This window comes from Dermochelys coriacea, chromosome 1 (assembly GCF_009764565.3).
Source record: "Dermochelys coriacea isolate rDerCor1 chromosome 1, rDerCor1.pri.v4, whole genome shotgun sequence".
NCBI lineage: Eukaryota > Metazoa > Chordata > Testudines > Dermochelyidae > Dermochelys > Dermochelys coriacea.
The window spans coordinates 319,258,265-319,265,172 of NC_050068.2; the positions used below are offsets into that span (position 1 = coordinate 319,258,265).

Sequence of the window (6,908 nt, forward strand, 5' to 3'; positions counted from 1 at the left end):
CCAGAAATGTTGTATTTTGATCTAAGCAAATAGGCAGTCAGTAGGATTAACCCAAATTCCTTATTAAAGTGAACAAAGACAGAGGGCCACAGACAGGATTTACAGCATTTATCACAAAATTTAAGAACTGGGGCCATTCTTTATTTCTAGAGATATAAGAGAATGTGCACCTCATGCCTGCACTTTACCTTCTGTTTTCCCATCATCTTACCATTAATTTTAAGATGTCTCATGGAATAGTTCATTGTTTCAAATTAATTCATATTGATAAAATAATCTCTAAACAGCATATTTGTTTTATTCTCCAATTATTTTATTATACAATCCCCTGTGAAATGACAATGGTAGGGTAAGTATTGCAGGCAGGCAATTGGGTTACTGGGCCATGGGACACATACATGAAAACAGGAGTAATGTCTGGGTTTTCCATTGTATGGTACTCTGATTGGTAAAGAAAAGGGTTCACAGCACCACTGCATACCTCCCTCTCTCCCTGGGCTGTAAGGAGTCAGCCCAGACTCCATTGAGAGTCAATGGATGGATGCAGTGAACTACTCATAAAACCCTGCAAGTGTTCTAAATCTACCTGTCTTCCCTTAGCAAAGGCTCTGCTAAGATTAACCTGAAATATCCCACCATCTTGCCTTTCTCCTCTCTTCTCTTTGATGCCTTCCTCAAAATATCTCCAGTGCCTTCAACTTTGCATTGCATTTACTCACTTGTGCTGGGTGCAATTAACAATAGACACACGTACTCAAGAATCTAGGAATATTATGCTTTCAACCAACAAATACTTATAAGAAGATAGCAGGCACTGGGGCTCCATACAGTTACATTATCTGCTTTTTTTTTTCTGGATAGTTCTTACATATTTCTCAAGAACACAGTGTACTTATATTGAAGTTGATTAAAATAAATTGAGCCGGTCCAAACGAGTTATAACAAATTATAGCCATAACAAATTTAGCTTCTTTTTGGGTTAGTGAATAGTTTGCAAAATGATCCTGATTGCTGGTGAAGGTGTTTGTTATCCTTAAGTACTTACTGAGTACTTTGGATGAATAGTTGTCAGATGTTGTGTTGTCTATGAACTGTTTACTTCAGTTATTTGACACTTGCTAGTCATTAAGTTTGTCGTGTGGTAGCTCACATAGCAGTTACATGATATTGTCTCTCCTTCTTGTTTAGACGGCTTAAGTACTTTTAACAGGAAAATGAGTACCAAATAATACATTTGTTATAGGAATTTTGGGATAGTCACTTATGCTAAAACTCAATACACTTTTAGGACTTGCTATTATTTTCAAAATACTCTATTTGTTTCAACTTTAGTTTAATGCCCTCATCTTGGTATTATTTGTTGAGTGATTAAGTCATTTTTTCAGACTAGAGCTTATTTATCTACAAACCAGAACTATCAAATTGTTCACTAATCCATACACAGATCTTTAGAATGTTTTCAGCAATGCCACCTGTTTGTCAAATGTTAGTGAACCATGAGCAATCCGACTACATTAATTACACCAAACTGAACTCAGTGGATATATTGAAAATAATATTTGTGACTTATGGTTTTATTTCTACTGTTCAAGTAGATCTAAAAACAAACAAAAAAAGCAACATCAAAATGAGATACCCAATAAGTACCTCAATTGGGAGGGTCAAAGAGCCTAATCCAAAAATATTGAAGTCAATGAGAGCAAAATAGTAGCTATATGTATTCGCATATGAAGGGATTTCTCAAAACTAGGATTTGCACATCAAATGATTTCTCTGCCCTCAGTCTCTTCTTCATGGACACAGAATAATTCCTGGCACTGTCTCCAAATCAAGAGGACAGCCATATATAGCCTCTACTTCCATTTCCCATGAAGACATGTACTCATTTGCACCACAAGAATCGTAGGAGGAGATCAAATTGAAACCTACACCATTTTCTGCCAACAGATAGATAGGTATAGTGAGACATGAATTCAATCCATTAACTAGGGACAGACTGTGCTAAGAGTTAAATGATCATCCACAAAAACAGTCTATCCAGGGAAACAAATCTAAAAAGACAGTTATAAAGCTGAGAAGAGAATCAGAGCATCTAATCTTCCTATGACAGCACATAACAGCATTTTCTGTTTTTTTTCTCCTTATCAGGATACTACATGGAATATGTCCTTTTACCTGAGTTCAAATGGTTTTATGGATTAAGTTGAGAAGTGGAGAGGACTTCAATAACAAATCATTTCCCAACAGCAATTTCCCTTTTTCATTATCAGAGGCATACACTTGATTGACAGCATCCATCACTCCAGAAGGATGTTCCCAGGTTTTTTTGCACCATCTCCAGTACAATGAAGAAGAACAACTTCAAACGGTTTTGAGACAATATGAAGATAGGGAACTTATTTGGTTTCTTACTTTATTGAACAGTTCTTCTGTCATAAATATGAGCCAGAATCATTGATAGTCTTGGCTGTCAAGTGTCTTTGGCTGTAAATAAAATACTCTTTGCCTGCTTCAGCTTTAGTTGTTAATTCCTTTTCCCTCTCTGTATTACTTGCTGGGCTTAGAATACATGACACTTGTCAGGCTAGATCTTGTGTGACCCCTCAGTTGAACTGTCAAATTCATCAGTGCTTGATCATGTACAGATTTTAAAACGTTTTCACAGTCAATGCTATGTGGAAAAAAATGAGTATAGTGGGGGAGGGGGAGGGGCAGAGGAGGGAGGTGGAGAGGAGGAGGGTGTCATTTGTAGCTCCCTAATCCTCTGCTGCTTGACTCTGGAGTAATTCAGTATTGCTGAGGAGCAGCTCTAACTTCAGCCATCCGCTTTTTTCCTTATTAAAAGGAGACTCAATGGCATAATGTATAGCTAGATGAAATAAAGGTGCCATTCAAATTGAAAACTATGTAATGCATGCGTGTGTGTATTTGCGTGTGTGATTCCACAACACTTCCCTCTTCAGAACCAACTGTCACTTCTATTCAAAGTTTATTCATTGCATTTTCCTTATGCCAGGGCAAAAGTGGGAGTAGCAGAGCTCTCCTCCACAATGCCCTCCCTGTCCCCAATATGTCCCTGATCTGCCTCCTCTTTCCCCTTATGGTGGGGGAACTTATGCCACCTCCACCAGCATTCTGCCATAGGAAGCATTGTCCTGCACAGGGGGAGTTCTTCACCAGCCATTTCTGGCCAGTTTACATCCACTTTGTATCATCTGAGAAAAACTGGAGGTAGCTGATTGGAGGGTCTAACTCCAAATGAAGTGTACTGCAATATTGCAGCTAATTTGTAAAATTCCTCACCATATTTCGTTGCAAATAATTTATTCATTTACATCAAAAGAGAAATATGTTCATATTTTTCCATTGCCAAGAACATCACTAACCTCTATGGTTCGATAACTGCCAAATATTTCCCATTCCTACAATTTGCCTCAATTCTCACTTCCCCTCAGCTTCCCCCCAGCTTCTACAATTTATATCGTCAATGCAAAAGTCTGTAGCCCACTGAAAACTGAACATTTGGGGGCAGTGTAAAATACATTGAATTTAATGTAAAACCAAACAACACAAGAAATACCGTACAAATTGGAGTATCTATTTTCATAATTATTGCGCTAAAAATTTCCATTTTTAAAATTTACTTGGAACTGCTGAAGAATTTCTAGTCTCCCCACCACAGTGCCACAGAAACCGGGAGACTTTGGCTCAGAATTTAAATCCAATTTGCTGCAGGGTATAGCTAAAGTAGAGCCATCTGTGGGGTGAAACAGCAACTGTCTAATAATAAACAGGAACACTACATTGTTTTCCTACTTACATTTTTAACCAATTACCATACTTACAAGGATTTCATGAGATCACTATGCCCCTACGGGTGGAACACTGTACTGGAACACAGAGGTCTGCATTCTGCTCCTAGCACTGCCATTAGCTTGCTGGTTGTCCTCGGGCAATGCAACTTCATCTTGAAGTATCTTAGCTTCTTAATCTAAAATGGGAATAATTTTATTTAATTCCTTTATAAAGCTTTTTTTAAAAAAATCTAGGGATGGAAGGCACTGTTTAAACGCTACATATATAGTATTACTATCTAATTATCCACATTTATTTTTATTTTTCACTGATTTAAAAAGCAGAATTCATTGCATAACATAGCTACGTGACATAAAGGATCCACTCAAGTTGAAAAGTATGTAATGCATTGGTTTGTGTGTGTGCATTTGCATGTGTGTCTAAACACCATTTTCCTCTATTGAACAAATGTCATTCCTATTCCAAGTGTTTATTAGTTACATTTCTTTGTTTAGTTACTTATGTTGCTACGTTAGCAGACTGCATAGATGCATAGAAGAAGTCGTAATATCTGTTTCCTCTCCTGTATCCCTGTCCCATCCACAGGTACTCAACAACCATCATGCCTTTGCACTCACACATATGAGTCACACATATGTGATTTGTGGCCCCAAGGAAATCTTGTAATTTAAATTAATATTATGCACTTTGGCCATCGAATAATTAACGCCCACAAAATTATTTGTGTTCTTAAACAGTCAGTGCAGATCATATAACTTTATGTTCTGACATAAGCATGCACATAGTTTGCTCTTTGATTATTGTTTGGGTTATTATTCTCAGACAAATCAAATATGCCGCGTAGCAGCAGTACCATCAACTCACCAACTGAAACTGTTTTTTCCCCTTTAAAAACAATTTGATATGAAGCAAGAGTATGCAGATGTGACCTATTGAAAAAGAGTAATTATTGCTTTGTAGCTTTCCATAAATGTAAGCAGATATTTGCACACTAATCAACCAGAAACTGTTGTTCATAACAGAGCAATTATCATGATTATATATATATATACCATATATAATAATATAACCTTGTATTTGCCTTTCATCACAAAAGAGCCAGCAATTCTTAATTAACTTTGGGTTGAATTCTGCTTACCTTACGCATGTGAATATTCCACTGGATGAATGGGACTATTTGTGTACGTGTAAAATGAGAAGATTACACGCACACCACACAGTGACACTACACAGCTGCTCAGCATAGGAAACAAAAAACAATATTTTATTCTGTTGAAACTGAAGGAAACATTTAGTTTGCATTAAATTATTTTAAAAGAACTTGAGTAAGAACACTGGGTTTAAGACCCTTACCAAAAGTTTCAATACATTCTGAATTAAGACCGTTGGCTAGGTACTCAGCTTTGGCTCATCCAAAAGTTGGCTCCTCCAGAAACATATCACTACTTATATCATGCTAGGGATTACTTAAGCCTTGATTCAGCAAGAAACTTAATCATGTGCCTAACTTTATGCATGTGATTATAGTACCTGAAGACAATAGACTAGCCATATGCTTTAAGTCAGGTCGGTTCTCAAGAACCTTGCGAAATGTGAATGGAGCATACCGCAGGGAAGGGCTACATGCTGTATTCCTTTGATAACCCAATTTTAGTATCAGGTATTGAAATATTATGGTTTATTTTCTTTTTCCTCACAAGCCTAACTGCAGGCTATAGAGAATAAAATGTGCTACTCATCTTTCAGGTTCACAGGGACTCCCTTTGAAAAAACTAATACTGAAAATGTATTTCTTTATTTTGAAATGTACGTTGTCACCTAACATGAAGCACTTGAGCTCTCTACATTATTAGGATACTTACAGTGTGGGCAAGCCATTTTACCAGGTTGTGCTCAATTTCCCCATCTGTAAAAATCAGATAATAATCCTTACTTGCTTTTGTAAAACTGTGGGTGCTGCAGATGAAAAGTGACATACAACAGCTAAGTATCATCATGCTAATAAATACAATGAATTGTAAAATTACAACATACCAGCTATTCAGTTTTCAGGCCAGCAACATAACCTCATCTTCAAAATAAAGCAAATAAAATCCTACCCTCAGTCTCTACCATAGAGTAAACCCTCAATCTTACAAATGCTTCACCAGTTAAGCCTTACACTGAACAAAGCCTTTTGGGTTCAGTCTTTGGCAGGTTTATAGAGAGGTGAGATCCAGAGGCATGAGCCCTGGACTGAGAATGTCCTGCCACCTCTGAAGTGAATAGTTTAAACCCAAGAGCTGACATGGGTAACAACTGTGGTGGAAAATTAACCATGCGTTGTGTTTGGATCAGAACAAACCTGAGGCCAGCTTTATTCAAGTATGTGCATACAGGGAGAGTCAGCCGGAGCTACTCTGGCGTAAACAGAAAATACAGGAGTTTATATAGCTGAAAACCACAATTAATCAACCACATATCCACCAATGGAGCTTTCCCTTATTTGGCATATAATGCGAGCCTTAACAGTAGTTTTGCCTTATTTGGAATTTGGAATATAGCAAAACAAGCTTTTCCTGTTATTGACAGGTTGTTCTTTTGCAGTTAACTGTCTTTCCTAATTTCTAGCTGTTAGAAATTTCTTAAACTGTGCTGCTGCAATTGCCCCACAATGGAATTTTCCTTACTCTCTTCTTAGGTTTCATATACACAGTTAGGCTTGACCAAAGTTTTAGGCCTACTTGGGTCTACTGTGTTTTTCCTCCACACAACATAGTGGATTATATCTCTCCTATGAGAGGATAGAAGTAGATTATATCCAAGTGGCTGAATTGCACCTATGTGGCCCAGAGCACAGTTGTTATGTACTTAAAACACCTTTTTCTCTTCCAGGGGCAGCCACAGATACCTGCAGTAACTGATGATTCTGCTTATGTGGGCGTGTCCATGCATGTGTGTATATTTTCTGTGGGCCTCAATATCTGGTATCTCCATCCAGAGATTGAGCCCTGTAGCCACCTTTTAATTTTTCAGCTGGTAGGTGTAAATTCTTTATCTCCTTGAAAACTAATAATAAAACGGTCATCCTGTATAGCAGATATGCCTGTGAA

At 37.5% G+C, this 6,908-nt stretch overlaps 1 long non-coding RNA gene across 1 annotated transcript; it reads right to left on the reverse strand.

Moving 5' to 3' along the window:
- Window positions 1-4,681: 4,681 nt before the first annotated feature.
- Window positions 4,682-5,727, reverse strand: LOC119850095. The gene is made up of 3 exons (XR_005290703.1): window positions 5,679-5,727; window positions 4,955-5,049; window positions 4,682-4,745 (listed from the first exon to the last, which is right to left on the reverse strand). It is a non-coding gene; the product is annotated as an uncharacterized LOC119850095 (long non-coding RNA).
- Between the last annotated feature and the right edge of the window lie 1,181 nt (window positions 5,728-6,908).